The sequence below is a fragment of the Rhinoraja longicauda genome, chromosome 21 (assembly GCF_053455715.1).
Source record: "Rhinoraja longicauda isolate Sanriku21f chromosome 21, sRhiLon1.1, whole genome shotgun sequence".
In the NCBI taxonomy this organism is placed as follows: Eukaryota; Metazoa; Chordata; class Chondrichthyes; order Rajiformes; family Arhynchobatidae; genus Rhinoraja; species Rhinoraja longicauda.
Window position 1 is genome coordinate 3,096,673 of NC_135973.1, and position 11,093 is coordinate 3,107,765.

The 11,093-nt window shown below is 49.8% G+C and overlaps 1 protein-coding gene across 1 annotated transcript in view; it reads right to left on the reverse strand.

Annotated features, from left to right (window-relative positions):
- The window catches only part of chlsn (cholesin), a 186,323-nt gene that overhangs the window by 90,527 nt on the left and 84,703 nt on the right, over positions 1-11,093 (reverse strand). The gene's annotated exons all lie outside the window — the stretch shown is intronic.

An 11,093-nucleotide genomic window follows, 5' to 3' on the forward strand; every position in this document is an offset into this window, starting at 1 on the left:
GGATCGGTGGATGGGAGGGATTCGACAAGCCCAAGACGTCATTTTCACCCTGGGAAATACAAATTCAATCCACAATAAGAAACGTTGCTGAGCTCTCTAATCCCTCTGGAACAATAGACAGAGCTGTCAACGCTGGTGATATCATCGCGCATGAGGACAAGGTATTCAACTGAGGAACAAGATGGTGCAGGTTTGGGTGAAGCACGGACTACTCACCCTGCCACCCACACTCGCTCACAACGATACAAGTGCATCTACCGGGTAACCTCCAACACACAGAGTGCTGCCGGAACTCAGCAGGTTTGACAACCGTCCCGTATCAGCCGGGACATCCCGTATTTCAGGCTAAATCGATTTGTCCCATACGGGACCGACCTTGTCCCGTATTAGTAGGGTTGCCAACATCCTCACTCCCAAATACGGGACAAAGGGTGACGTCACCGCCCCGCGCCCCACGTGACCTCACCCAGCCAGCGGCCACGTGCTCCCGCTCCACCAATGGCGGCTGCCCGGGCCGGGAGCAATTGGCCGCTGGCTGGGTGAGATCACGTGGGGCGTGGGGCGGTGAGGTCATCCCTTGTCCCGTATTTGAGAGTGAGGAAGTTGGCAACCCTGCTCCACCACCACCCCTGGCAGCGCGTTCCAGGCACTTTGATCTATTCCCAGTGAGAATGAAGGCAGAAACTGCTTCCTGGAACAGACGAGATTGCCACACGCAGTGGGCGTGTTGAACCATTGAATCAGAAACCATTGAACCATGTGTTGCAATAGAAAGATTTCTTGTAACTGTTGGATGGCCGAGTAAAAGTGCTGACTCACCAGCATGGGAGACAGAGTTTGAGCAGGTCACTGAAACAGCCGTTTAGAGATACAGCGCGGAAACAGGCCCTTCGGCCCACTGAGTCCGTACCGACCAGCGATCCCCGCACATTAACCTATCCTACACACACTAGGGACAATTTTACACATACACCAAGCCAATTAACCTGCAAACCTGTACGTCTTTAGAGTGTGGGAGGAAACCGAAGATCTCGGAGAAAACCCACGCGGGTCAAATCTAAAATAAGTTTTCAATTTTTCCCATCTCCTCGTCCTTGAATCAAACATTCAGACCGTGCTGTCGATATCATAATTCAACCCCTGAGCAGATTCATCTTCACCCTGTTTCTGAATCTTTTACTTTAGTTTAGTTTAGTTTAGAGATACAGCGCGGAAACAGGCCCTTCGGCCCATCTAGTCCGCACTGACCAGCGATCCCCGCACATTAACACCATCCTACACTGGAGACATTTTTTTACATTTACACCAAGCCAATAAACCTACAAACTTGTACGTCTTCAGGGACGAACCCGAAGATCTCGGAGAAAACCCACGCAGGTCACGGGGAGAACGTACAAACTCCGTACAGACAGCACCCGTAGTCGGGATGGAACCCGGGTCTCCGGCGCTGCAAGTGCCGTAAGGCGGCAACTCTACCGCTGCTCCCTTGTATAATATTTCCAAATATGAGGATGTTGCCAGCACTCCATCACCTGAGCTATAGGAAGAGGTTAGGCAGACCAGGAGTTTATCCCTTGGTAGGCAGGAGACTGAGGGGTGATCTTATCGATGTGTATAAATTCACAAGGGGAATAGATAGGTGAATGCACAGAGTCTCTTACCCAGGGTAAAGGTATCAAGGGCCAGAGGACACAGGTTTCAGGTGAGAGGGAAATGATTTAATAGGGACCTAAGTGGCAACTTTTGACACAGAGAGTGGTGGGTGTATCGAACAAGCTGCTTTTTGTTTGACAACCTTACAAGCTTTTATTTCTGTGTAGGGAGGAACTGCGGATGCTGGTTTAAACCAAAGAGAGACGCAAAATGCTGGAGTAACTCAGCGGGACAGGCAGCATTTCTGGAGAGAAGGAATGGGTGCCGTTTAGGGCCGAGACCCTGTTCCAGTCTGTAAGAAGGGTCTCGACCTGAAACGTCACTCATCCCTTCTCTCCAGAGATGCTGCCTGACCCACTGAGTTACTCCAGCACTCTGTGAAACGACACCTATCCATGTTCTCCAGAGATGCTGCCTGACCCGCTGAGTTACTCCAGCACTCTGTGAAACGTCACCTATCCATGTTCTCCACAGATGCTGCCTGACCCACTGAGTTACTCCAGCACTCTGTGAAACGTCACCTATCCATGTTCTCCAGAGATGCTGCCTGACCCGCTGAGTTACTCCAGCACTCTGTGAAACGTCACCTATCCATGTTCTCCAGAGATGTTGCCTGACCCGCTGAGTTATTCCGGCACTCTGTGTCTCTCTAAGCTTTTGTTTTTTCCTGTGTTACAAGCAATGGGGAATTCCAATTGCCTGGAACGCAGGGTGCGCCATCTGGTGTTGGAGGTGACCAGGAAACGGTCTGATTCACGCCTTAAACGTTTCCCAAATATAGCAAGTGTATATCAGCAATTGCACCCCTGATTTGTGTAGGAAGGAACTGCTGATGCTGGTTTACACTGAAGATGGACACAAAATGCTGTAGTAACTCAGCAGGTCAGGCAGCATCTCTGGAGAACATGGATAGGTGATGTTTCACAGAGTGCTGGAGTAACTCAGCGGGTCAGGCAGCATCTGTGGAGAACATGGATAGGTGATGTTTCACAGAGTGCTGGAGTAACTCAGCGGGTCAGGCAGCATCTCTGGGGAACATGGATAGGTGACGTTTCACAGAGTGCTGGAGTAACTCAGCGGGTCAGGCAGCATCTCTGGGGAACATGGATAGGTGGCGTCTCGGGTCAGGATCCTTCCTTAGACATCTCTTAAATACGAAAATTCTATGTAAAATAAAATGAATGTTTGAAGTTTCTATAACATTTAATTTTAAGCAAGCACTGGATTGGCGCTAATAAACATCGCGGTATTTCAGGCAGTCAATGGGCGTAGAACAAAACCTGAGTGATGATAGATACAAAAAGCTGGAGCAACTCAACGGGGCAGGCAGCATCTCTGGGGAGAAGGAATAGGCGACGTTTCGGGTCGGGACCCTTCCTCAGAGAAAGGGTCTCGACCCGAAAAGTCACCTATTCCTTTTCTCCAGAGATTGTGCCTGACCTGCTGAGTTACTCCAGCATTTTGTGTCTATGTTCGGGTTGAACCAGCATCTGCAGTTCCTTCCTGCACAATACCAGTTGATGCACCAGTTGACAGGATAACTTCCACCTACCCAGTGAGGCAATATAATTGACAATAACTTCATTTTAAAAATCACTTCCTGAATCAACATTCGATAGCATCTCACAGGAAATGCATGGGACAACAGATGATTAACTTGTGACCAGACACTAGCATAAATGTTAATCACAAACCATAATCAACCTTCTTGTAAACGCTTAGGAAAAAAAACTGCAGATGCTGGTTTAAATCGAAGGTAGACACACAATACAGGAGTAACTCAGCGGGACAGGCATCAACTCTGGAGAGAAGGAATGGGTGACGTTTCGGGTCTAAAGAAGGGTCTCGGCCCGAAACGTCTCCCATTCCTTCTCTCCAGAGATGCTGCCTGTCCCGCTGAGTTACTCCACTTGTGTGTCTACCTTCTTGTAAACGCTGGCGTGCTTAGAGTGGACACTACACGCAAACTGGAGGAACAGCACCTCATATTCCACTTGGGTAGCTCACAAAGTATGAACGTATGATGTATGAACACTGAATTCTCCAATTCTAAATAACAACCCCTTCCCAGCCTATCTTTCCTGTGCCTCTCCCCTACCCTGGTTCTTACTCTTTTCTCTCACTATCCCCCCCCCCCCTCCTCTCCCTAACCCCCCCCCCCCCCCCCTTCTACCTATATCCCCCCTGGCTTTACTATTCACTCCTCTTCTAAACATAAAAACATAGAAAATAGGTGCAGGAGGAGGCCATTCGGCCCTTCGAGCCAGCACCGCCATTCATTGTGATCATGGCTGATCATCCACAATAGGTAACGCGTGCCTGCCTTCTCCCCATATCCCTTGATTCCGCTAGCCCCTGGAGTTCTATCTAACTCTCTGTTAAATCCATCCAGTGAATTGGCCTCCACTGCCCTCTGTGGCAGAGAATTCAACAAATTCACAACTCTCTGGGTGAAAAAGTTTTTTTCTCATACTCTCTGGGTGAAGACGTTTTTTCTCCTCCTTTAGTGACACATTGTTTGATGTAGAGAGGATGTTTCCACTCACGGGAGAGTCTAGGACCAGACACCATAGCCTCAAAATTAATGGGGAGATAGATCGGCCAAGATTGAAGGACGGAGTAGAGTTGATGGGCCGAATGGCCTAATTCTACTCCTGTCACTGATGATCTTATGACGTCTCTGGGATGCAGGAGGAAACCGGAGCACCCGGAGGCAACCCTCGTGGTCACAGGCAGCTCGTGCAAACTCCACACAGACTGCACCCGAGATCAGGATCAAACCTGGGTCTCTGGCTCTGTGAGGCAGTAGCTCGAGTGGCATTATTCTGCTCCTATCACTCTTCCACTGAACACGCTTCCGCTGATTGGATTGTACTCAACACACAAAGTTTTTCACTGCACCTCGGTACGGGTTAAGACAATAAACTAAACTGAACTAAGATGAAGAGTTACAGCACGTGCAGGAATGAACTGCAGATGCTGGTTTAATCCGAAGATTGACACAAAAAGCTGCAGTAACTCAGCGGGACGGGCAGCATCTCTGGAGAGAAGGAAAGGGTGACGTTTCGGGTCGAGACCCTTCTTCAGACTGGGGGAAAAGTTGGCCTGCAGAGGGCAGAGTCATTCAGGAATCACGAGTATGGGATATGGAGCTGCCGACAATGGATGTACATGATGGAGAGAGACGCAGGCACCGGAGGTTTCAATACATGACCTCTCACGCCCAAACAACAGGCCAACGTTCCCACTGCGGTATTCAGGAAATGATTCTTCACTTCCTGGCGATGTGCACATTCTGACAGCCTTGCCCAGTTGTAATGCAGAGAGTTGAATCCTTTCCTGCAGTTTTGGGACTATCTTTTACACAAATCTCTTCTGTAAGGACTACAAATATTTTTTTAGAGTCAAATTTAAAAAAAACTCAGCTGGTGGAGTTGCCGCCTCACAGCGCTAGAGAACCGGGTTCCATCCCGACCAGGGGTGCTGTCTGTGTGGAGTTTGCACGTTCTTCCTGTGACCCGCGTGGGTTTCTTCCGGGTGCTCCGGTTTCCTCCCACACTCCACGGATGTACAGATTTGGTATGTTAATTGGCTTTGGTAACAAATTGTAAATTGTCCCTCGTGCGCGGTAGGATAGTGCTAGTGTACGGGGTGGTGGCTGGTCGGCACGGACTCCACGGGCCGAAGGACCTGTTTCCGCGCTGTATCTCTAAACTACAGTAGGTAGACACAAAATGCCGGAGTAACTCAGCGGCCCTTCGAGCCAGCACCGCCATTCAATGCGATCATGGCTGATCACTCTCAATCAGTACCCCGTTCCTGCCTTCTCCCCATACCCCCTCACTCCGCTATCCTTAAGAGCTCTATCCAGCTCTCTCTTGAAAGCATCCAACGAACTGGCCTCCACTGCCTTCTGAGGCAGAGAATTCCACACCTTCACCACTCTCTGACTGAAAAAGTTCTTCCTCATCTCCGTTCTAAATGGCCTACCCCTTATTCTTAAACTGTGGCCCCTTGTTCTGGACTCCCCCAACATTGGGAACATGTTTCCTGCCTCTAATGTGTCCAATCCCTTAATTATCTTATATGTTTCAATAAGATCCCCCCTCATCCTTCTAAATTCCAGTAGGTAGTCGGGAGGGAAGGAATGGGTGACGTTTCGGGTCGAGACCCTTCTTCAGACTCCAAACTATTCTAAACTACAGTAAACAGTTTACTGCAAGTAAACAGGGTTTAGTGCTGCCAACTCAGGAAGGAATGCGAAGAGGCACGTAACTGGGTCAGTTGTCTGCTCACGCGGTCGCTGGTTGAGACCCAGCCCAGGGATAATGGCAGAGCTGGGGGAAGGGTGGAACCTTCCACAATTAAACTGGAAATAAAGTTCCAAAGCAGCCATGCAAACTAGTCATCACCAGTTCCCCCACATCCCTTCATCTTTGCCCCAGTTTACCGGGCAGCTCAGTCCCATTTGTGCACCGCATGCCCGCGAACAGACCAGATACCCAACGACACACAAGTTACTAGGGGAAAAAAAACTGCAGTTGCTGGTTTAAATCAAAGGTAGACACGAAATGCTGAAGTAACTCAGCGGGTCAGGCAGCATCTCTGGAGAGAAGGAATGGGTGACGTTTCGGGACGAGACCCTTCTTCAGACACAAGTTACCGCACGTTACACAAGCTTTAAGGTGAGAGGAGCAAGATTCAATAGGAGATTGAGTGGCAACTCTTTTCACACAGATGGTGGTGGGTAAATGGGACGAGCTGCCAGAGGAGGTAGTTGGGGCAGGTACTATAACTGCATTTAAAAGACATTTGCACAGGTACTTGGATAGAAACATAGGAAGTAGGTGCAGGTGTAGACCATTCGACCCTTTGAGCCAGCACCGCCATACAATATGATCATGGCTGATCATCCAGAATCAGTACCCCATTCCTGCTTTTTCCTCATAACTCTTGATTCCGCTAGGATAGGAAAGGTTTAGAGGGATATGGGCTAAATCAGGCAGGTGGGACTAGTGTAGATGGGGCATCTTGGTCAGTAAGGGCAAGTTGGGCTGAAGGGCCAGTATCCGTGCTGTATCACTCCATACCTGCAGACATATATAACTAGGGTCAAGGTGACCTCACCGCCCTGCTCCCCACATGACCTCACCCAGCCAGCGGCCACGTGCTCCCACTCCACTAATGGCGGCCGCCTGGGCCAGGAGGCGGGTTGCTATGCAACCTCCATTAGGCGGCGCCCGGGCCTCCGGACCTACACTGTCCGGGCCTACAGTGTCCGGGCCTGCACTGTCCGGGCCTACAGTGTCCGGGCCTACAGTGTCGGGGCCTACAGTGTCTGGGCCTACAGTGTCCGGGCCTACAGTGTCCGGGCCTACAGTGTCCGGGCCTACAGTGTCCGGGCCTGCACTGTCCGGGCCTACAGTGTCCGGGCCTACAATGTCCGGGCCTACAGTGTCCGGACCTACAGTGTCCGGGCCTACAGTGTCCGGACCTACAGTGTCCGGGCCTACAGTGCCCCCCCCGGCCTAATGCGGGACAAGGGCGGTCCCGTATGGAACATACCAATTTAGCCCAATATGCGGGATGTCCCGGCTAATGCGGGACAATTGGCAACCCTAGATACGAGTGGCATACTTGGATATGCAGGGATTGGAAGTTTCTGCAAACCTGCTTTGTCACCATGAAGATGTCTCCACCCACCTGCTTTAAACTTTCCTCTCTCCCGTTAAAAAAAACCCTCCCAAAACTCATGCATTCAACCAACCTTTTAGAGCTACCTCTCCCTCAACCCTCCTCCCTCCCTTCCTTATTGCAACTCATTCCTATTTTGGTCAGAGGAAAGTATCTTCAGGCAATTGTCCACATGGATATCTATTTACTAAAACTCTCGTTTGTTTGTTTGTTTGTTTGTTTGTTTGTTTGTTCCTGAACTACAGCCAAAACGGTACACGATAGTGCGACTATTTCAGGCCCACCTTACTCACCGTCGTCCCTTTGGTGCTAACGGAAGAGGTTTCATTGAAATCGGTGTTATAGTTTTAAAGTTATTCACATTTTTAAGTTTAATAATAATAATAATAATAATAATAATAATAAGTACTTTATTCATCCCACAACGGAGAAATTTGCAGGATTACAGCAGCAAAGTGGATGGCAAAAATAAATAAGCATTCATTAAAAAAATAAAATAACAGTAATTACCTTTATTTAAATCTATCTCCTATGGAGGGAGGGGGGAAGGGAGGGACGGGGAGGAGGGAGTATAAGGGGGTTGAGGGGGATGGAGTTGGGGGGGAGGGGAAGGGGGGAAGGGAGCGACAGGGAGGAGGGGGGAAGGGAGGGATGGGGAGGAGGAAGGGGGGAAGGGAGGGACGGGGTGGAGGGGGGAAGGGAGGGATGGGGAGGAGGAAGGGGAGGAGGGGGGAAGGGAGGGAGGGGGAGGAGGAAGAGGGAGGAGGGAGGGATGGGGAGGAGGGAGGGGGATGGGGAGGAGGGAGGGGGAGGAGGGAGGGGCGAAGGGAGGGACGGGGAGGAGGGAGAGGGAAGGGAGGGACAGGGAGGAGGGAGGGGGGAAGGGAGGGACGGGGAGGAGGGAGTATAAGGGGGTTGAGGGAGTATAAGGGGGTTGAGGGGGATGGAGTTGGGGTAGAGGGGGGTGGAGGAGAGGGTGCTGCACCAATGCAGGTGAGGTTTGGGCCTAACGGGTCCACTTGGTCTAGTGATGATATAAATGTGTGTACACGCTGCTAGCAGTGTTGGTTTGCCCCAGGCAGGCCCTGACGCCCTTGGTCATCTGGGTTAACGCAACACCCTTGATCACGAACTTCCACTTTCGTCATCTGTGGGGAAATTGCTCTGCTCCCTTGCAAACAAATGTCCTTCCCATTTGCAACAACCAAGAGAGCCCAGTGAATGAAAGGGGACTGCTTCTGCTAATCCATCGGCAGCCTGGTTATGATATTGACTACACACGTTACACATTGTAAACAAGCTGCAATGGGCTACTGAGGATTTGAAGGGCAGATATTCGGTGTTTTCACAAACCCTGGAGAAAAACCACACTCGAAACAGAAAGCAGAGGCCTCCAACGCACGTCACAAATGAAAATACAGAACACTTCCTGAGCAGCGTTGAATTTTGAGAGCTGCCTTAAAAACTCCCATTTGTGTGAGGAGTGAGATTTCTGTTCAACCTCCATCCAACCTTTGTGATCGTGTCTCATCCACAAACCTCTTCCCCTCCCCATCGCAGGCATCTCCAGGGTAAAACACCTCTCACTCTGGTTTCAGATAGAACACAGAACAGTACAGCCCAGGAGCTGGCCCTTCGGCCCACAGTGTCCGTGCCGAACATGATGCTGAGCAACTCTTATCTGCCTGCATATCTCTCCATTCCCTGCATATCCATGTGCCGACACAAAAGTCTCTTTAACACCATTATCGTATCTGCCTCCAACATCGCCCCTGGCAGCACGTTCCAGGCACTGTAGGCCCGGACACTGTAGGCCCGGACACTGCAGGCCCGGACGCTGTAGGCCCGGACACTGTAGGCTCGGACACTGTCAGCCCGGACACTGTAGGCAGGGTGTCGCAGCAGTCCTGGACAGTGTAGGCCTGGGCGCCAACTAACGGAGGTTGCATAGCAACCCGCCTCCCGGCCTGGGCAGGCCATCATTGGTGGAGCGGGAGCACGTGGCCGCTGGCTGGGTGAGGTCATGTGGGGCGCGGGGCGGTGATGTCACCTTTTGTCCCTTATTTGGGAGTGAGGAAGTTGGCAACCTTAAGTCTTACACTGTGGAAACTGGCCCTTTGGCCCAACTAAGCCCACACCGACTAAGCCAACATGCCCCATCTACACTAGTCCCACCTGCCTGCATTTGGCCCACATGCCTCTAAACCTGTCCTATCCAACTACCTCTCCAAATGCATCTTAAACGTCGCAATAGTACCTGTCTCAACTCCCTCCTCCGACAGCTCATTCCACACACCTACCACCCTTTGTGTAAAAAAGGTTACCCCCTCAGGTTTCGAAGGCTCTCGATCCGAAACGTCGCCCATTCCTTCTCTCCCGAGATGCTGCCTGACCCGCTGAGTTACTCCAGCATTCTGTGTCTACCTTCGGTTTAAACCAGCGTCTGCAGTTTTTGATCCTATACTACTCCATTAAATTCTCAAGATCACAGTTATTTTTGGGCCAAGATAGAAATAGACAATAGACAATAGGTCCAGGAGGAGGCCATTCAGCCCTTCGAGCCAGCACCGCCATTCAATGTGATCATGGCTGATCATTCTCAATCAGTACCCCGTTCCTGCCTTCTCCCCATACCCCCTGACTCCGCTATCCTTAAGAGCTCTATCCAGCTCTCTCTTGAATGCATTCAGAGAATTGGCCTCCACTGCCTTCTGAGGCAGAGAATTCCACAGATTCACAACTCTGTTGTAATCTGGAAATGACACCGACTGCAGCTTGTTCCCAACCACCGGCATGTGTGGAACATCAAGCACGGGCACGTCCTGCTCCTCCACCACCACCCAGGTGATTTATATCCTTCATTCCGTTAAAGAGACCGCCTCATTTCACCAGCTCTACTCGACAACCAAATGTCTGTAGCCTCCTTTTGCTCCGGTATTTTATTTCCACTCACGCGTTTAAACTACAATGTTTTATTCTTAATGTTTTATGTTTTATTCTTAATTGTTTACGGTTTGTCGTGTTGTTACTTGCGAGCGGAGCACCAGGGCAAATTCCTTGTATGCGTACCACCAGACTTAAGAACAGTTTCTACCATCAGGCCATCAGGCTTCTGAACTCAGAAACACATTTCAAATCATATACGTTGATTATTTTTAACATTGTCTTTTTACCTATTTTTAATATTGTCTTTTTACCTTACTAATGTCATTTTTTAAATTGTTTATTTATTTATTTATTATTATTTTTTAAATCTTATTTATCCTTGGAATATTACTGCTGAGGTGACCCGTTGTCTTGTCAAATACATTTCATTGTACCGTTGACCCTGTGCCAACCTACATGTGACAAATAAAATGTATTATTATATTATTATTACTTGGCCAATAAACTTATTCACTTGTGTTGGGAAGAAAACTACAGATGCTGGTTTAAATCGAAGGTGGACACAAAATGCCGGAGTAACTCAGCGGGTCAGGCAGCATCTCTGAAGAGAAGGAATGGGTGACGTTTCGGGTGTAGACCCTTCTCCAGAAGGTTCTGAAGAAGGGTCTCGACCCAAAACGTCACCGATCCATGTTCTCCAGAGATGCTGCCTGACCCGCTGAGTTACTCCGGCATTTTGTGTCCACCTTAAACTTATTCACTCGACTCTTCCCTTGAACGGCAGAGCTAAATCCCAAAGTGTGCTGACAGCTGACATCCCTCTCCTGCTCTGAGATGAGCCATGGAAACAGCCTGACAAT